This window comes from Triticum aestivum, chromosome 6B (genome assembly GCF_018294505.1).
Source record: "Triticum aestivum cultivar Chinese Spring chromosome 6B, IWGSC CS RefSeq v2.1, whole genome shotgun sequence".
Lineage (NCBI taxonomy): Eukaryota > Viridiplantae > Streptophyta > Magnoliopsida > Poales > Poaceae > Triticum > Triticum aestivum.
In genome coordinates this window covers 348,122,391-348,144,751 of record NC_057810.1, presented here as the reverse complement: position 1 = coordinate 348,144,751, position 22,361 = coordinate 348,122,391, and positions in this window count along the sequence as shown.

Below are 22,361 nucleotides of genomic sequence, written 5' to 3'. Positions count from 1 at the left end.
AACGCCTCATTGGCAACATCACTCCAGACAAAGTGATCTGTCTTCTTCATAATCTGGTAGAGATGAATAGCCTTTTCACCCAAGCAGCTTATGAGCCGGCTTAAGGCCGCAATACGACCCACCAAACGTCGAACATCGTTGATACATGCCGGCTCATCCAGGGAAGTGATCGCCTTGATCTTCTCCGGGTTAGCTTCAATACCTCTCTCAGAGACCAGAAAATCCAACAACTTACCCACTGGTACACCAAAAACACATTTAACCGGGTTAAGCATCATCTTGTAGACCATGAGATTGTCAAAGGTCTCCTTCAGATCATCTATCAAGGTTTCCTTCTTCATGTACTTCAAAATGATGTCATCCACATAAGCATGAACACTGCGCCCAAATTTGGCTGTGTAGACAATTCTGCACACAACGCTGATAAGTCGCCTGGGCACTCTTGAGCCCAAAAGGCATAGACGCATAGCAGAAGGCTCCAAACGGAGTGATGAGGGCTGTTCTCTCCTGGTCCTCAACTGCCATCTTAATCTTATGATATCTAGAATTAGCATCTAGAAAACTCAAACGCTCGCAACCCGCCGTAGCTTTAATGATCTAATCAAAACAAGGGAGAGCAAAAGGATCCGCCGAACAAGCCTTGTTGAGGTCCGTGTAATCCACACACATACACCAAGTGTCATTCTTCTTAAGCACCCACACCGGGTTAGCCAACCATTCAGGATGAAAAACTTCAACAATAAACCCAGCCGCCAAGAACTGGGCCACTTCTTCACCAATGGCCTTGCGCCTTTCTTCATGAAAAGACAAAGGAATTGCTTAACCGGCTTAAACTTTGGATCAATATTAAGAGTGTGCTGAGCGAGTTCTCTCGGTACACTCGGCATGTCAGAAGGTTTCCATGCAAAGATGTCCCGGTTCTCATGGATGAACTCCATGAGTGCGCTTTCCTATTTCGGATCCATATTGGCATTGATGAAGAACTGCTTGGACAAGTCACCGGGAATGAAATCCACCAGCTTAGTATCATCCGCCGACTTAAACTTCAATAGCGGGTCCTGCTTTGTGGTTGGCTTCTTCAGGGGGGTCATATCTGCCGGGTCAACATTATCTTTATAGAACTTCAGTTCCTCTGTTGCACTAGCTGACTCAGCATAAAAAACATCGCCCTCCTCGCACTCCAAAGCTATCTTTCTGTTTCCATGCACCGTGATGGTTCCCTTATAACCCGGCATCTTGAGCTGCAAATGGACATAACAAGGTTGTGCCATAAATTTAGCATAAGTCGGTCGTCCAAACAGGCGTGATAAGGGCTCTTGATCTTGACTACTTCAAAAGTCAATTTTTCAGCCCTATAATCATACACATTACCAAAAACTACCTCCAAGGTTATCTTACCCACTGGAGACGCCGACTTACCAGGCACCACCCCATGAAAAACTATAGAGGATTGCTTAAGTTCTTTATCGGTCAAATTCATACGGCAAAAAGTATCATAATAGAGGATATCAATGTTGCTCCCTCTCCATCCATGAGAACTTTAGTGAACTTTTATTCTCCAACTTGAGGCGCCACCACCAAAGTCGGCTGGCCCGGATTATCAACCCGAGGTGGGTGATGTTCCCGGCTCCATACAATGGGCTGCTCTGACCATCAGAAGTATCGGGGGACCGCCGGCTCAATCACGTTTACCGCCCGCTTGTGAATCTTCTGATCCGCTTGCACAAACTTGTGGTGAACACATGATATTGACCACTATTCAGCTGGTTCCAATGACTCTGATAACTAGACTATTGCTGTTGTTGCTGATTACCCTGATTAGATCGCTGGTTAAAACCACCTTGATTACCTTGACCCCCCTGGAATCCAGAGCTTGAGCCGCCACCTCCAAAGCCGGATCTGTGAGAGCCGGATCCTGACCCGTCGTGCGGGCCCTGGTTACCCTGATAAAAACTAGAATTTCTATACTCCCTTGTGATGAAGCAATCTTTCCAGAGATGATTGGCTGGCTTATCTTGAGTACTATGCTTTGGGCAAGGCTGGTTCATCATTGCTTCAAGGTTGAATTTTGGCCCTCCAAACCGGGGTGCTGACGACTTTCCCTTACGTTTAACATCATTGCTCTGTGTGTTAGCCACAAAATCTGAACCGCCGTCAGCTTGCTTGCACTTACCATTATTGCCTCGACCCACTGTGGTGTGTTGTTGTCCCTTTGTATTGCCATTCTTCTTCCCCTTACCAGCTTTCTCCTCATTAGACTCAGGGTCTTTAGTGCTGTCAGAATCAGCATATTTGACAAGAGCCGCCATGAGCTCCCCCATGTCATTGCAATGGCGCTTAAGCTGCCCCAGCTTCTGCTTGAGGGGAAGGAAACGACAATTCTTCTCTAAAATCAGGACAACTAAGCCAGCACTGATGCTATCTGATGCGTCGATAATGGCCGAGATCCGGCGCACCTGATAACCCACAAGTGTAGGGGATCGCAACAGCTTTCGAGGGTAGAGTATTCAACCCAAATTTATTGATTCAACACAAGGGAGTCAAAGAATATTCTTAAGTATTAGCAGTTGAGTTGTTAATTCAACCACACCTGGATAACTTAGTATCTGCAACAAAGTATTTAGTAGCAAAGTAATATGATAGTAAAGGTAAAAGTGGCAAAAGTAAAGATAGCAGTTTTTTAATGATTGTAACAGTAGCAACGGAAAAGTAAATAAGCGAAACACAAGATGTGAAAAGCTCGTAGGCATTGGATCAGTGATGGATAATTATGTCGGATGTGATTCCTCATGTAATAGCTATAACATAGGGTGACACAGAACTAGCTCCAGTTCATCAATGTAATGTAGGCATGTATTCCGAATATAGTCATACGTGCTTATGGAAAAGAACTTGCATGACATCTTTTGTCCTACCCTCCCGTGGCAGCGGGGTCCTAGTGGAAACTAAGGGATATTAAGGCCTCCTTTTAATAGAGAACCGGAACAAAGCATTAGCACATAGTGATACATGAACTCCTCAAACTATGGTCATCACCGAGAAGTATCCTGATTATTGTCACTTCAGGGTTGTCGGATCATAACACATAATAGGTGACTATAGACTTGCAAGATAGGACCAAGAACACACATATATTCATGAAAACATAATAGTTTCAGATGTGAAATCATGGCACCGGGCCCTAGTGACAAGCATTAAGCATAGCAAAGTCATAGCAACATCAATCTCAAAACATAGTGTATACTAGGGATCAAACCCTAACAAAACTAACTTGATTACATGGTAAATCTCATCCAACCCATCACCATCCAGCAAACCTACGATGGAATTACTGACGCACGGCGGTGAGCATCATGAAACTGGTGATGGAGGATGGTTGATGATGACGACGGCGACGAATCCCACTCTCTAGAGCCCCGAAAGGACTCCAGATCAGCCCTCCCGAGAGAGATTAGGGCTTGGCGGTGGCTCTGTGTTGTAAAACGCGATGAAACTTTCTCTCTGATTTTTTTTCTCCGTGAAGCAGAATATATGGAGTTGGAGTTGAGGTCGGTGGAGCGACAGGGGGCCACAAGACAGGGGGGCGCGCCCAGGGGGTGGGCGCGCCCCCCACCCTCGTGGACAGGGTGTGGGCCCCCTGGTCTTGATTCTTTCGCTAGTATTTTTTATATTTTCCAAAACTTATCTCCGTGGATTTTCAGGTCATTCCGAGAACTTTTGTTTTCTACACATAAAACAACATCATTGCAATTTTGCTGAAAACAACATCAGTCCAGGTTTGTTTCATTCAAATCATGCAAGTTTGAGTCCAAAACAAGGGCAAAATTGTTTGGAAAAGTAGATACGTTGGAGGCGTATCAACTCCCCCAGGCTTAAACCTTTGCTTGTCCTCAAGCAATTCAGTTGATAAACGGAAAGTGATAAAGAAAAACTTTTACAAACTCTATTTGCTCTTATTGTTGTAAACATGTAAACCAGCATTCAAATTTCAGTAAGTATTATGAACTAACCATACTCACAATAACACCTAGGTCTCACAATTACTCATATCAATGGCATAATCAACTAGCGATCGATAATAATAAAACTCGAATGACAACACTTTGTCAAAACAATCATAATATGATATAACAAGATGGTATCTTGCTAGCCCTTTCTGAGACCACAAAACATAAATGCAGAGCAGCTTTAAAGATCAAGGACTGACTAAACATTGTAATTCATGGTAAAAGAGATCCAGTCAAGTCATACCCGATATAAACCAATAGTAATGAATGCAAATGACAGCATGCTCTCCAGCGGGTGCTTTTAATAAGAGGGATGATGACTCAACATAAAAGTAAATAGATAGGCCCTTCGCAGAGGGAAGTAGGGATTTGTAGAGGTGCCAGAGCTCGATTTTAAAACATAGATTGAATAACATTTTGAGTGGCATACTTTCACTGTCAACGCAACAACTATGAGATGGCTATATCTTCCATACTACATGCACTATAGGCAGTTCCCAAACAGAATGGTAAAAGTTTATACTCCCCCACCACCAACAAGCATCAATCCATGGCTTGCTCGAAACAACAAGTGCCTCCAACTAACAACAGCCCTGGGGGAGTTTTGTTTAATTATATTGATTTGCTTTGATCTTTTTGGATCATGGGACTGGGCATCCCGGTTACCGGCCCTTTCTCGTGAATCAGGAGCGGGGTCAACTCCTCTTGAGAATAACCCACCTAGCATGGAATATACAGGAAGCCCTAGTTGAAACATGAGCTGCTCAAGCATACAAAATAGAATTTCACTTGAAGGTTTGGAGTTTGGCACATACAAATTTAATTGGAACGGCAGGTAATTACCGCATATAGGAAGGTATGGTGGACTCATATGGAACAACTTTGGGTTTAAGGAGTTTGATGCACAAGCAGTATTCCTGCTTAGTACAGGTGAAGGCTAGCAAAAGACTGGGAAGCGACCAACTGAGAGAGCGACAACAGTCATGAACATGCATTAAAATTAATTCACACTGAGTACAAGCATGAGTAGGATATAGTCCACCATGAACATAAATATCATGAAGGCTATATTGATTTGTTTCAACTACATGCGTGAACATGTGCCAAGTCTAGTCACTCAATTCATTCAAAGGAGGATACCATCCCATCATACCACATCACAATCACTTTAATAGCAAGGTAAACCATTATAACTCATAGCTAATCAAGCATGGCACAAGCAACTATAATCTCTAAATGTCATTGCAAATATGTTTACTTCATAATTAGCTAAATCAGGAACGATGAACTCATCATATTTACAAAAACAAGAGAGGTCGAGTTCATACCAGCTTTTCTCATCTCAATCAGTCCATCATATATCGTCATTATTGCCTTTCACTTGCACGACCGAACGATGTGTATAATAATAATAGTGCACGTGCATTGGACTAAGCTGGAATCCGCAAGCATTCAACTCGAGAGAGAAGACAAGTAATATGGGCTCTAAGTAAATAAACAATCATGCATATGAGAGCCACTAAACATTTTCAATATGGTCTTTTACTCTCGACCCCCAAAGGAAAGAAAAGAAAATAAAACTATTTACATGGGAAAGCTCCCAACAAGTAAGAAGAAGAACGAGAAATCTTTTTGGGTTTTCATTTTAATTTATACTACAAGCATGGAAATTAAACTAACTAATTTTTTTGGTTTTTCTTAAGGTTTATCACACACACAAGAAGAAAGCTAGAAAAAGAAAATTAAATTAGCATGGATAATACAATGAAAGAGTATGAGCACCGACGACTAGAATAGTGTGTGAACATGAATGTAAAGTCGATGAGAAATACGTACTCCCCCAAGCTTAGGTTTTGGCCTAAGTTGGTTTATTGCCAAGGACTGCGGCTACTCTCCCCGGTGTACTGAGGGGTGAAATCATGATACCACTGGCTGGCCATCTCCTCCGGATCCCACTGGTAAGATGATGCATGATAAGGGTCCAGTGCAGGTTCCGGTTCAGGCTCAGGTTCTGGAGTAAATGCTTGGCCTCGATGATCATACACCGCTCCCGGCGTGACAAGAAAATTATCTGCAGTCAAATCAAACAACAGAGGCGCAGGCAAAATAATAGTCTCATTGTGTTTCTTATTAAATGTCAAGTTATAAATGAGCATCTTATCTTCTTTGTCAACAATGAACTCATGTGCTACCATGCTCTTGTAATCTAAAATGTAAGGAGGAAATTTTGCCTCCTCTTTCTCATGGTGCCTAATAGGTATCTCAAAATGTCTAGCAAGACATGCAGCATAGATACCTCCAAAGATGGGGCCTTTTGTACGATTCAGGCTTAGCCGTTTAGCAATGACGACACCCATACTAAAACTATTATCTCCAAACAAGGCATGGTGAAGAATAATAATATTAGGAACATTGAAGTTTCCACTATTTCCACGACCAATCAAGCATCTACTAGCAAATATGGCAAAGTAGTGTGAAACAGGAAAGTGTATGCTAGAGATTCTCGCATCGGAACCCTTCTTTGGATCCCCCACAGTGATAGTGTTAACAAAGCCATCCACATCTTTACGATGTGGTTCATCTAATTTTCCCTCAAAGGGTATCCTACATAACACGCAAAAATTACGTAAAGACATTTCCCTGAATTAATCATATAAATGAAATGATACTGAAGGCGGTGACTTCTTGGGATAATAATAAAAGCTTTGCACAAAAGTATTGGTGAGTAAGAGATACTGATCGATCCGGTCAGGAGGAAGTCGGTGAGGCCTGCATTTTCAATTAAGGAGTAAAAGTCTTCATAAATTCCGGCTTCTCTCAAGAAATTATCGCATGGCCATTCACACGGCCATAATTCCGCTATGCGAGGAATATTGTACTTGGTCTGTTCCTTCTCTTTAGCTTGTTTTTCCTAGGAGCCTTAGCTAGAAGAGCCCCTCAAAAATCTCCTTAACATTTTATGAACATTTCTGAAATTTTAGTAACATCAAAATAAAAGTGAATAAAACTAGACAAGATTGGTAGCAACTACTCCTACAAGTGCCTAGAGCCTATATCATGCATTAGAATTACTTGGGACGTCATAAATTTGACATGCAAGCTCAAGAACAGGGTCACCTATGCAGCAAAAATTTGCAATGAATAAAGCACTAGAACAAAAACTAATTGGACCAATGGAGGAGTCACATACCAAGCAACAATCTCCCAAAGCAGTTTTGTGAGTGGAGCTTTGAGCAAGGAGATCGAAAATTGCAGCAAAATGAGCTAGAACTCGTGCTTGAGCTGGATGGGGACTTTTTGGGAAGAAGATGGAGTGTGTGCGTGCTGGCATAAGTGGAGGGGTTCACTGTGGGCCCACGAGACAGGGGGCATGCCCAGGGGGTGTGGGCGCGCCCTCCACAATCGTGGCCAGGTGCTTGCCCCTCCTGCAGTGTTTTTCGTGCCTAAAATTCTCAAATATTCCATAAAAAATCATACTAAATTTGCAAGGCATTTGGAGCACTTTTATTTTCGGGATATTTTTTTATTGCATGGATAATTCAGAAAACAGACACATAATAAGTATTTTTGCTTTATTTATTCTAAATAACAGAAAGTAAAAAGAGGGTACAGAAGGTTGTGCCTTCTAGTTTCATCCATCTCATGATCATCAAAATGAATCCACTAACAAGGTTGATCAAGTCTTGTTAACAAACTCATTCCGAATAACACAGAACCGGAGAAATTTTGAATAACACTAAGTTACCTCAACGGGGATATGAACATCCCCAATAATAAGAATACCATACTTTTTCTTGACAGTAGGAAGAGGAAATTCAAAACCTCCAATCACAATAGTTGGAACTTTTCCAATAAAATTGATGCTATGAACTTGAGATTGTTTCTCCGAAAGTGTACCGTATGCTCATTACCATTAACATGAAAAGTGACATTGCCTTTGTTGCAATTAATAACAGCCCCTGCAGTATTCAAAAAGGGTCTACCAAGGATAATCGACATACTATCGTCCTCGGAAATATCAAGAATAACAAAGTCCATTAAGATAGTGACATTCGCAACCACAATAGGCGCATCGTCACAAATGCCGAGAGGTATAGCAGTTGATTTATCAGCCATTTGCAAAGATATCTTAGTAGGTGTCAACTTATTCAATTCAAGTCTATGATATAAAGAGAGAGGCATAACACTAACACTGGCTCCAAGATCACCTAAAGCAGTTCTAAAATAATTTCTTTTAATGGAGCATGGTATAGTTGGTACTCCCGGATCTGCAAGTTTCTTTGGTATTCCACCCTTAAAAGTATAATTAGCAGCATGGTAGAAATTTCAGCTTCCGATATCTTTCTTTTATTTGTAATGATATCCTTCATGTATTTAGCATAAGGATTTACTTTAAGCATGTCAATTAAGCGCATACGTAAGAAAATAGGTCTAATCATTTCAGCAAAGCGCTCAATATCCTCATCATCCTTTGTCTTGGATGGTTTAGGAGGAAAGGGCATGGGTTTCTGAACCCATGGTTCTCTTTCTCTACCGTGCTTCTTATCAAAAAAATCTCTCTTATGATAACATTGATTCTTTGATTGTGGGTTATCAAGATCAACATCAGGTGCATTTCTACTTCATTAGTTTTCCTAGGTTGAGCATCATCATGAACATTATCATTAACATTATCACTAGGATCATGTTCATCACCTGAATGTGTTTCAGCATCAAAAACAGAAATATCATTGGGATTCTCAGGTGTGTCTGTAACAGGTTCACTAGAAGCATGCAAAGTCCTATCATTTTTCTTTTTCTTCTTTTTGGAAGAACTAGGTGCCTCTAAATTGTTTCTCTGAGAATCTTGCTCGATTCCCTTCGGGTGGCCTTCAGGATACAAAGGTTCCTGAGTCATTCTACCAGTTCTAGTAGCCAGTCTAAACAGCAAAGTCATGTTTATTATTTAATTCATCAAGCAAATCATTTTGAGCTTTAAGTACTTGCTCAGCTTGAGTGGCAACCATAGAAGCATATTTGCTAATGAGTTTAAGTTCACCTTTAACTCTAGCCATATAATCACTCAAGCATCCTATCTCAAAAGCATTATTCTTTAATTCTCTACCAACATAAGCATTAAAACTTTCTTGTCTAGCCATAAAGTCATCAAATTCATCTAAGCATGGGCTTTGAAATTTAGTAGAGGGAATTTCAACTTTATCATATCTATAGAGAGAGTTTACCTTCACTACCTGTGTCGGGTTATCAAGACAATGTGGTTCTTGAACAGGCGGTATATTAAGACCATGTATTTCTTCAATAGGTGGTAAATTATTAACATCTTCAGCTTTAATACCTTTTTATTTCATTGATTTCTTTGCCTCTTGCATATCTTCAGGACTGAGAAATAGAACACCTCTCTTCTTCGGAGTGGGTTTAGGAACAGGCTCAGGAGTTCGCTCAATTGGTTCAGGAATTGCCTCAGGAATTGCCTTAGGAAGAGTCCAATTATTTTCATTAGTCAACATATTATTCAGTAGTAATTCAGCTTCGTTGACTGTTCTTTCCCTGAAAACACAACCAGCACAACTATCCAAGTAGTCCTTGCAAGCATCAGTTAGTCCATTATAAAAGATATCGAGTATTTCATTTTTCTTAAGAGGATGATCAGGAAAAGCATTAAGTAATCAGATAAGCCTCCCCCAAGCTTGTGGGAGACTCTCTTCTTTGATTTGCACAAAATTATATATTTCCCGCAAGGCAGCTTGTTTCTTATGAGCAGGGAAATATTTAGCAGAGAAGTAATAAATCATATCCTGGGGACTACGCACACAACCAGGATCAAGAGAATTAAACCAAGTTTTAGCATCACCCTTTAATGAGAACGGAAATATCTTAAGGTTATAATAATAGCGAGACTTCTCATCATTAGTAAACAGGGTGGCTATATCATTCAACTTGGTAAGATGTGCCACAACAGTATCAGATTCAAGGCCATAAAAAGGATCAGATTCTACCAAAGTAATTATCTTAGGATCAACAGAGAATTCATAATCCTTATCAGTAACATAGATAGGTGAGGTAGCAAAAGTAGGGTCAGGTTTCATTCTAGCATTAAGAGATCGCTGCTTCCATTTAGCTAATAAATTCTTAAGATCATATCTATCTTTACAAGCAAAGATAGCTCTAGCAGCTTCCTCTTCCATAACATAACCCTCAGGAACAACAGGTAATTCATAATCAGGGGGAGAACTTTCATCATCACTATCATCAATAATAGCATCTCCAATAATTTCATTCTCTCTAACCCTAGCAAGTTGTTCATCAAGAAATTCACCTAATGACATAGTAGTATCAAGCACAGAAATAGTTTCATCATAGGTATCATGCATAGCAGAAGTGGCGTCATCAATAACATGCGACATATCAGAATTCATAGCAGTAGCATGTTTAGGTGTCGCAAGGTTACTCAAAACAGAAGGAGAATCTAGTGGAGAGCTAGATGGCAGTTCCTTACCTCCCCTCGTAGTTGAGCGACAAATCTTGGTTCTTTCGTCTTTCAAGTTCCTCATAATGATCAACAGATATAAATCACAAGTGACTCAAAGAATAGAGCTATGCTCCCCGGCAACGGCGCCAGAAATTTATCTTGATCGGGCGCACCTGATAACCCATAGGTGTAGGGGATCGCAACAACTTTTGAGGGTAGAGTATTCCACCCAAATTTATTGATTCGACACAAGGGAAGCCAAAGAATATTCTTAAGTATTAGCAGTTGAGTTGTCAATTCAACCACACCTGGATAACTTAGTATCTGCAGCAAAGTATTTAGTAGCAAAGTAGTATGATAGTAAAGGTAACAGTGGCAAAAGTAAAGATAGCAGTTTTGTAATGATTGTAACAGTAGCAAAGGAAAAGTAAATAAGCGAAATACAAGATGTGAAAAGCTCGTAGGCATTGGATCTGTGATGGATAATTATGTTGGATGCGATTCCTCGTGTAATAGCTATAACATAGGGTGACATAAAACTAGCTCCAGTTCATCAATGTAATGTAGGCATGTATTCCGAATATAGTCATACGTGCTTATGGAAAAGAACTTGCATGACATCTTTTGTCCTACCCTCCCATGGCAGTGGGTTACTGATGGAAAACTAAGGGATATTAAGGCCTCCTTTTAATAGAGAAGCGGAACAAAGCATTAGCACATAGTGAATACATGAACTCCTCAAACTACGGTCATCACCGAGAAGTATCCCGATTATTGTCACTTCGGGGTTGTCGGATCATAACACATAATAGGTGACTATAGACTTGCAAGATAGGATCAAGAACACACATATATTCATGAAAACATAATAGGTTCAGATCTGAAATCATGGCACTCGGGCACTAGTGACAAGCATTAAGCATAGCAAAGTCATAGCAACATCAATCTCAGAACATAGTGGATACTAGGGATCAAACCCTAACAAAACTAACTTGATTACATGGTAAATCTCATCCAACCCATCACCGTCCAGCAAGCCTATGATGGAATTACTCACGCACGGCGGTGAGCATCATGAAATTGGTGATGGAGGATGGTTGATGATGACGACGATGACGAATCCCCCTCTCCGGAGCCCGGAACGGACTCTAGATCAGCCCTCCCGAGAGAGATTAGGGCTTGGCGGCGGCTCCGTATCGTAAAACGCGATGAAACTTTCTCTCTGATTTTTTTCTTCGTGAAACGGAATATATGGAGATGGAGTTGAGGTCGGTGGAGCGTCAGGGTCCCATGAGACAGGGGGGCGTGCCCAGGGGGGGCGGCGCCCCCCCCCCCACCCTCGTGGACAGGGTGTGGGCCCCCTGTTCTTGATTCTTTCACCAGTATTTTTTATATTTTCCAAAACTTGTCTCCGTGGATTTCAGGTCATTCCGAGAACTTTTGTTTTCTACACATAAAACAACATCATGGCAGTTTGCTGAAAACAACATCAGTCTGGGTTAGTTTCATTCAAATCATGCAAGTTAGTGTCCAAAACAAGGGCAAAAGTGTTTGGAAAAGTAGATATGTTGGAGACGTATCAGCACCCAATGGGCGGTTGACTCACCCTCACTCTGGACACAAGTGTCTAAATCAAGAATCGACATGGGCTGCTTGCATGTATCCTTGAAATTCTGAATAAAACACACCTTCAATTCATCACATGACCTGGCAGAGTTTGGGGGCAATCCCTTCAACCAAGTACAAGCCGGCCCGTCCAGCATCATGGTGAAATACTTAGCACACGCAGCGTCGTTGACATACAACATCTCCATGGCCATCTCATAACTCTCAATCCAAGCCTCTGGGGGTTGATCCGCTGTGTATTGGGTACTTTTTTGAGTGCCCTTTAAGTCCTTGGGTTAACGCTCATTGCGTAGAGCCGACACCAAACATGGAACACCCACCATGCGGGAAGTCAGTCCAGCTTCTGTGGATGTCAAAGGGTGTAATTGGGGCTGTTGAGCCGCCAACTGAGCCGCCAGCTCCACCTCACGGCGAGCCCATGCTTGACCTATGACACATCTCCAACATATATATAATTTTTGATTGTTCCATGCAATTATATTACCTGTTTTGGATGTTTATAGGCTTTCTATACACTTTTATATCATTTTTGGGACTAACCTCTTAGCCGGAGGCCCAACCCAAATTGCTATTTTTTTTGCCTATTTCAGTGTTTCTAAGAAAAGGAATGTCAAACGGAGTCCAAACGGAATGAAACCTTCGGGAGAGTTATTTTTGGAACAAACACAATCCAGGAGACTTGTAGTAGACGTCAGGGAAGCTTCAAGGAAGCCACAAGGGTCCAGGGCGCGCCCTACCCCCTGGGCGTGCCCCCCACCCTCGTGGCTTCCCTGACCGACTTCTTTCGCCTATATATATCCATATACCCCGAAAACATCTATCAACACCATAGATCCGGAGTTCAGCCGCCGCAAGCCTCTGTAGCCACCAAAAACCAATCAGGACCCTGTTCCGACACCCTGCCGGAGGGGGGATCTCTCACCGGTGGCCATCTTCATTATCCCGTCTCTCTCCATGACGAGGAGGGAGTAGTTCACCCTCGGGGCTGAGGGCATGTACCAGTAACTCTGTGTTTATTCTCTCTCTCTCGTGTTCTTGATTCGGCACGATCTTGATGTATCGCGAGCTTTGCTATTATAGTTGGATCTTATGATGTTTCTCCCCCTCTACTCTCTTGTAATGGATTGGGTTTTCCCTTTGAAGTTATCTTATCGGATTGAGTCTTTAAGGATTTGAGAACACTTGATGTATGTCTTGCATGTGCTTATCTGTGGTGACAATGGGATATTCATGTGATTCACTTGATGTATGTTTTGTTGATCAACTTGCGGGTTTAGTGACCTTGTGAACTTATGCATAGGGGTTGGCACTCGTTTTTGTCTTGACTCTCCGGTAGAAACTTTGGGGCACTCTTTGAAGTACTTTGTGTTGGTTGAATAGATGAATCTGAGATTGTGTAATGCATATCGTATAATCATGCCCACATATACTTGAGGTGACATTGGAGTATCTAGGTGAAATTAGGGCTCTCGTTGATTTGTGTCTTAAGGTGTTATTCTAGTACGAACTCTATGATAGATCGAATGGAAAGAATAGCTTCGTGTTATTTTACTACGGACTCTTGAATAGATCGATTAGAAAGGATAACTTTGATGTGGTTTCGTACCCTACAATAATCTCTTCGTTTGTTCTCTGCTATTAGTGACTTTTGAGTGACTCTTTGTTGCATGTTGAGGGATAATTATATGATCCAATTATGTTATCATTTTTGAGAGAACTTGCACTAGTGAAAGTATGAACCATAGGCCTTGTTTCCTAGCATTGCAGTACCATTTGTGCTCACTTTTGTCATTAGTTACCTTGCTGTTTTTATATTTTCAGATTACAAAAACCTATATCTACCATCCATATTGCACTTGTATCACCATCTCTTCGCCGAACTAGTGCACCTATACAATTTACCATTGTATTGGGTGTGTTGGGGACACAAGAGACTCTTTGTTATTTGGTTGGAGGGTTGTTTGAGAGAGACAATCTTCATCCTACACCTCCCATGGATTGATAAACCTTAGGTCATCCACTTGAGGGAAATTTGCTATTGTCCTACAAACCTCTGCACTTGGAGGCCCAACAACGTCTACAAGAAGAAGGTTGTGTAATAGACATCAATCTACCACTAACTGAGCATGGTTATTAACCCGTGCCGGGTCATGCTCATGAGGCTGGTTGTGATGCCACTCACTGCTTGAAACCTCCAGTGACTACATGTGCTGGCTATGGCTTCGACTCGGACGCGGACTTGAGTGAATTCGATCGCGGCTGTAGGAATAAGCCGGCTGCTGAGCTACCGCCGTTTGAAGAAGTTCCATGGCCTTCTGAGCCTCTACTGCCTCAGGATTCTCGCCTGTCACCGGGAGAACCGCCAATCGTGACACCGCGGCGATCATGTTGTCCAACGGATTAGAGAAGTGACCCGGGGGTGAGGAAACTCGCTGCGGCTGGGTTACATTAACACGAGCCGGATCTGCTACATGGGATTGAGCCGTCGCTCCAGTTCTAGGTGCCTCAGGGCCCAGGGTCACAACGGGCGGGTTACTTGGTCCTGCCCCGGGCGTGTTGAAGAGATTTCTTGCATCAAACTCGTTAGGAAGACAACTCTGGTATCTCCTATTAAAAATAGAGTTTGATGCATTCTAGTCCAAGCTCATGCGAAAATTTTATGCGTGAATCTGCTATGATTCCATCTCCAAGGTGGCTCGCTCTGTTACCCTCCTGGTATTCTCAGCGTTAACATCCTCCTTAGCTTGATCTATCTCATCACGTAACTTCGCAACGTCCATATTATGTTGCGCTTGGTTCACCGGGGTTACATCCACCGTCAGCAAAGTTGCCAGAGCCTCCAAAAGTTCAGATAAAACTTGAGCTGGCATGCGCATAGGGCCTCCTGCACAGGCTGCCGTAGTAGTCGCTGTACTGGAGATCATTGCTGCCGCAGTTGAAGAAGTCTGCACCGGCTATGTGCCGCCATGACGATGGCAACCCGGTTTGGCGGCTCACAGGGGTCCAGAATATTGTCGCCATCGGAATAGCCCCCAAGCCTTTCATCTTGTAACAGATACATGGAATTGGTGTCCCCGGTTGAGAACTCATCACCTGAATAGACAGTCGTCTCCCCACCGGACACAGATTCTCCATCAAGATCCACTCCTTGAGTAAAGCCATAAAAGCATGCTTCGGGGCGGCTTGAATCTTGGCGGGTCGCGCGCGCTGAGCCGTCTTGATGATGTCGGTGTAGGTGTTCGGATCAGGTTCTGACTCGTTTATCTTGCCGATGAAGACATGAATTCCGCCGAAGGGGACCCGATACCCGTAATCAATTGAATTAGCCTCAGGACCCCATCCTGCATCGTCGATATAGATTTTGCAGTGGCGACTCTTTGTCATCCGGCCCGCCACGTATCCCTTTATCCCTGAGAAGCTGCCCTTCAAGAACTTGAAACCATCATGCTCTGGCCCCACGGTGGGCACCAACTATCAGGGATTTAACACGACAGATGCCCTTGGAAGAGGACTTAGGTGTGGAGCCATCGCAGCTAGATTAGCTTAAAGGGATTAAGCGGGACAAGGGACACAGAGAGTTTATACCCAGGTTCGGCCCCTCTCAACGAAGTAAAGGCCTACTCCTGCTTTCGATTGTATTGTTTGTGTTTCGATTACCAGGGAGAGAATACGCTTGACCTAGTGCTCGATCAATTGTTTCTTGAGTTAACCCGCTGCCGGGTCTCACCTTTATATACACAGGTTGAGGCATGGCGGTTTACAGAGTCCCGGCTAGCTCACACAATGTGACCGACTCGGCTTCTAACAACACTTTCCTTAAAGAACAAGTTAAACATATGACGGCTCATCCCTTTGGGCCTCAAGTCACCTCCGGGTCTTGGGTCTTCAATAAGCTTAATTTATGAACCGCCATCTTCATATCTTCTTGGGCTTCTTCATCTTAAGTCGCCCATAGCATGACCTGGCCCCTCCTGGGCGGGTCATACTCAGTAGTTATATCCCCAACAAGATGTGTGAGCAAATCTTACATATCAAGAAAAGAAGCATAGAAGGAGGCTTATAGACCATCACTTGACTGACCAGATTTAGTATCATGTGCAACATATGAACTAACATAAACATTGGATATTTCAGATACTATAATCAAATGCACATGTATTAGGTTATGCCATGTATGATGATGCCTAAATGTACACTATAGCAGGTGTGAGTGCATCATTGCATTGACAATTGAATTGTAGGTTAAGGGCGGGTTCTACTCTGCCTTTTCAGAGCTTATTGTCAAAATAAGCCATAAAAGATGTAAAGAGGTCATTTTTGAGTTATGGGCTTGGGATAAACTTCGCTTTAGAGGGGGGGTGTTTTGGGTAGAAGCTCACTAAGAATTGAAGGGAAGGGGAATAGTCAAATGACTTTGTTGTCTGCCTATATTACACATAAAATGCCACTGCTCATGCCCGCGTCACACCTGACCCTCAGGTAAAAACAAACACGCAAGCGTTCATTGCACTGCCCGCTTGCACCTCCTCTCCCCTGCCTGCAGCGCTAGGGTTCCTCCAGCAAGCCGTCGCCACTGGTCACATCTGGCCTGGTCCTCGACGATGCTCTGTCTAGCTAGGCTACATGGCTGGCGGGTAGGGCCAAATCTCCCCGGCTGCTCCTCCCTCTTGCGCTGCCCCTCATTCTCATGGTCTCCAGCAGCTGCTCCACTGTGGTCTGTCCAATGCACTAATCCGGCGGGTGGCGCACAACTAGGGGCAATGCCACACTGCGGCAGAAGGCACCTCCTTCCCCTTCCCCTCCTCCCAGGCCGTGGCCTTGAGGTGTTGTTGAAGGATGAGCTCATCCAACAAGGTGAGGATCTCCTCTGATTTTTTTTGCCAAATTTCATTCTGATCTGCTATACGATGAATTGCTATGAGATGCTTCTGCTGCTACTATATGATGCATTGCTATGAGCTGCTCCTGCTGCTATATGATGAATTGCTATGAGTTGCTGCTGCTATATGATGAATTGCTATGAGCTGCTGCTGGTATATGATGAATTGCACGCTGCTGTTGTTGTATGATGAGTTGTTATGAGCTGTTGCTGCTGCTATATGATGCTTTCAGGTGGTGCTGCTATATGATAATAACCAGCCACTTGGACAATCAAATTCCGATAAATAATTGTTCTTCATTTAAATTTAGGTCATGTGTTCTTCATTTAAATTAGGCAATGGGATCTCTATGGAAGACATTGACAAAGTAGATTGTGCCAAGTAGATGGTATCTTTGTATTTGTATTTTGAACAAAATAGTTATGGTCTGTTTTCCTATCATATTAATGACTGCACTGGGTTCAATTTGTGATGTTTGCAAGTCAAATTAATTTTCATATGGACAATAAAATGACAAAATATAATACAATCTTGACTTTTCACTGATCATACCACAGATAAGATGAAAAGGCAGGCAATGAAAAGAACTAGTTGGCTTATTACCTGGAGCTTATATTCAAAGGTGCTTATTTTCTTAGGATAACTCAAAATAAATGTCCCTAAGAAACTTGGCCAATAGAACTGACATACAAATAACATGTCATGATGATTGCAATGGGAGAATCATGCAAGAGAACTGGGCCAGAGTGACCTACCATAGCACACTATATAGGCTCACCACTGCCTCTCCTCTTTTTGCGATGTTCCATGAAATAGCCACATACGTCTTGGAATTTTTCATTGCGTAACCCTATCTGCAAGTTGACATGGCTAATTTCAGACATCTCTACATGATAATACATTGCATATCCCGTGTGCATATTTAAACCACCAATTAACGATTGTGTGCATAGCGTAAACTAGCCATGACTCTATGTGTTGGACTAGCAGGCACTCTAAGGGACCCTAATGTAGTGCAATGGAATTCCTACATGCCACCTATGATTTTGTGTAATGTACTACCTCTGTTCCAGTGAGTATCATGTATGACATCTACATATCTAATTTAGCAGCCAGTAGAAATCATTGTCTAAACAAAGGGATTACTGGTCAAAAATCCTAGCAAAGCAAGCTGGCGGGCACACAACAATACAAGAGAGAGAGATGCACTTACAAGATCATAGCAATGTCTCAGTCCAAGATCTTGGTTGGCCAAGTTGTTAGATCCAGAAGAAACATCGTCCTTGTAGTTTTTGCCAGCTGCATAACATGTAACAGCGACCTGTTAGTATATTTGAAGTACATCTGGCAGGTGATGCTGGACGGGTTTAAAGCTGACAAGTACCTAGGCCGTGGCGGCTGCTTGGCATCTTGCCAGACGGTGGGAATCAGGTTAGACCGTCAAGGGTGATGACGCTGTGCTGGCTCTCGGGGTCCGGTAAGGAGATCTAGAACCGTCGTGTAGGGTGTTTGTGGAGCGGCTCCGATAGGGTGGACTATAGTGTGGGCGAAGCGAATCGGAGGCTGTGGCGAGGCTGTCGGTGAAGCTACTCCGATGGTTGGGTTTAGGATGGTGTCGACGATGCGGATCTGCAGCCTTGGACGGGGCGTCAAAAGCTGCTCCGGTAGGTTGGACGAGGGTGCGATGAAGCGGAACTAAGGCTGTGGACTTGTGTGTTGGCAAAGCAGCCCCGATACGGTTGAGAATGGTATTGGCAAAGCTACTTCCTTAGGGTTGATGATGGTGTCGGTGAAGCGGCTCTGGCAGGGTTGAGGAAGGTGTCGGCAAAGAGGATCAGAGGCCATCGACGGGGGCATCGGTGGGGCGACTCCGGGGGTGTGGACGAAGCATCTCCGGTGGGGAGTGCGAAGGAGCCGCTACAGATGCGCTGCGGTTGATGAGAGTACCGGCGAAGCAGATCCGGCGCCATCGACAAGGCCGACACTGAATGGGCTGTGGTATAGTGGTGGATGAGCAGTCTACTTGTTTCTAGGGGAGGTGGGAGGGGTAGATGCGGCCGCTGAAGCAGATCTGGCGAGGCAGACGCTGCTGGAAGAGAATGGGCTCTGGTACGCCGGTGGATGAGCAATCTAGGGTTTGGAGAGGGGAGGGGTAGAAAGGCCGATGAAGTATGGACGATGTGATGTAAGATGCTCTGGTACTGTGGAGTTAGTCGTTTTTGCAGGAGGGGGAGGAAATGGGGTGCCGTGTGGTGGGGGAACTAGAAGTTACCAAAGCAGCCCCGACCTATTATGTAAATAAGGGCCATATTGTAGCTATTGTTCTCCGTGCACCAAGGAGAAAAGGGGAATTTCGCATGCTAAAGACTAGGCGGCGGAAATTTTAGAAGGAGGCAGGACATTTTACCGTCCGCGGGATTGCTCGTATCTAGTTTCAAATAATTTTGGACAGTGCTAGCGGGAAGGTCATGCGAGATTGTGTACACGGGGCACACATCAGCAGTTAATAACTAGTGTGAAGTCCACCCTAGAAAAAAAGACAATAACTCGGGATGATGCACCGATAACTTGGACGTGCACACGGGCGCAACCAATCGTACGGGTATAGAGGTGCATTCACAAAAAAATGGATCAAACGCTCAGCCTATGTATTTCTCGTGTAAATATATAATTTAGTGCCATTGGTTATTTACTTCAAACATAATGCATTGTTGTGTTATTGTAGAGGCGCACAAAAAGAAATGGATATTGTAGTCCGCTACTTAAAAGTGTTACCTCATATGATTACATAGCCTCCATTTCATAAATTGCGTACCCGTTGAATTCATATGTGAATATTACATATATTACTTCATAATAGAACATTAAATCTTCCAAGACTAATGAATCTGAATGCAAGACTAACAATGGTGCATGTACATGATAGCTACATTGGTTGTTTGAAGAAACATCCGTGTAACATTGGCATGCACAATTGAAAAGGATTATTTAGAAAAAAAATGTGATATGTGAGTGTCCAATCTTTATAGCGTTTAATCGATATTGTATCTTTGGCCACTATATGAAGTAGATACTGATTTATGTTCAAGCGATGCACGTCCGTGATCGCTAGATAGCGATATATGAATGAATTGTGCAATCTCTCTCACATGCATACATATCTTATTCTCCATGGGCATCGAAATCACATACGCACACTTCGTCCCTCCATAAAGGTTAGAATTTGTCTTTCTACCCCGTCCTACAAGTCTCTCACACAGAAACACACACGCTTTCTTTGTCAAACACGCCCACCCCTTTAATTCCACACACCCACCGCCACTAATGTCTCAAAGTATAATTATGTCTCGCACACATATGCCTACGGTTAACTCGAGCTGGATCTCATTGTAGGTATTCATATGGTTCCAGGACTCAAAAAATGATGGAGGTTATTATTGACTTGAAGGTCAAAACCTTCGTCGTCTTTTGAGTCCCGAAACCATATGAATACATACAATGGGATCCAGCAGAGCACCTTTGGTTTTGAGATTTCTCTCTCTCTCTCTCTCTCTCTCTCTCTCTCTATCACCCACTCACACACACACACACACACACGTGTAGACAGTGTTTCTCTCTTCAATTTTTTCTGGCACTTGCATGCACACCGCTTGTTTATCTCCGTGATGTTTTAAGCATGCCTCACACACATGGTATCTACCTATCACTTAATATAGATATGTGTCACAAAAACTCCTTCTCCCTATATCTAAGTTTCACTGCCCCCCCATCCATACACACATTTCCGACACCGTAGGAGTAGGGTGACACCTTGATCTTGATACTAATCTATCTACCAGCTTCTCTCTCAAACACAGACACACACACACCGACACACTACCCGACATCGAAGGAGTAGGGTGGCACCTTGATCTTGATAGTAATCTATCTACTTGCTTCTCTCTCAAACACACACACACACGCACACACACACACACACTCGCTAGGTGTGCCTCTGTGCCTACCGCGCGCACACTCTCGATACGTCTATCTCTCCCTCCCCCTCCCCCCCCCCAAATGACAACAGAAGGGTTACAACTCGATCTTGATCTTAATCCATCAATTGGTTTCTCTCTCAAGCACACACACACACACACATGCTAGTCGTGTCTCTGTGCCTCGCTCACACACACTCGACACATCTTTCTCTCTGTAGCCCCCTCGATATGTAGACTTCTCGCGCGTGCACAGTTGTAGTGATGATGACGCTGAACCTAGTGTGCCTTGTTTTTACCAGCCTCGTGTTATAGTTTTCACCCTGTTCTCTGTTAATTAACAAGGCAACCTTTTCTTTGTTACTACTAGTGAATCTGAGATCATTCGAGGCAGACATACAGTATATCACTTCAACCCAGTTATCGCAGTAACTATTTTAGAAGAAACTAGCTAGATGCTCGTGCGTTGCACGAAACATCGAGATGCATTTGTATGAGCAGTTTATCTTGTGAGAGAAACAGATGAATGAGGGAAGGCCTTATTTGCAAATGTGGAGAGGGGTGTGGGTATCTCTTTGCAAAATTGCCATAGTTTCCTTCCTATCCATTGGATATAAATCTGACGGCCTATATGGCAGGATGGTAGGCACACCATCATCACTAACTCGGTTCTCTACTCCCTCCGTTTCTAAATATTTGTCTTTTTAGAGATTTCAACAAGTGACTACATACAAAGAAAAATGAGTGAATCTACACTCTAAACTATGTCTATATACACATTTGTATGTGGTAGTCCATTTCAAATCTGAAAAGACAAATATTTTGGAATGGAGGGAGTATAAGAGTAGACATAGAGATATATCTCCAAAATCATCCACAACGAACATGTGCTGGACTGGTTAGCACCGGATGCTCGCAATGCGATGACCTGAGTTCAAATTCTGTCTTTAACTTTAGATTTTTTATATTACTAGCAAGATACCCATGCGTTGCACGGAACATCAAGATGCATTTGTATGAGTAGTTTATCTCGTGGGAGAAAAGGATGAACGAGGGAAGGCCTTATTTTCAAATGTGGAAAGGGGTGTGGGCATCCTTTTGCAAGATTGTGATAGTTTCCTTCCTATCCGTCAGATATAAATCGGACGACCTATATTGCAGGATGGCTGACACACCATCACCACCAACTCTATTTTTTATAAGAAAAAAATGAGTTGAGATATCTTGTGGGAGAAAAGGAGGAACGAGGGAAGGCCTTATTTGAAAATGTGGAGAGGGGTGTGGGTATCTTTTTGCAAAATTGCCAGGGTTTCCTTCCTATCCATCAGATATAAATTGGACGGCCTATATTACAGGATGGTAGGCACACCATCATCACCAACTCTGTTTTTTATAAGAGCAGAGA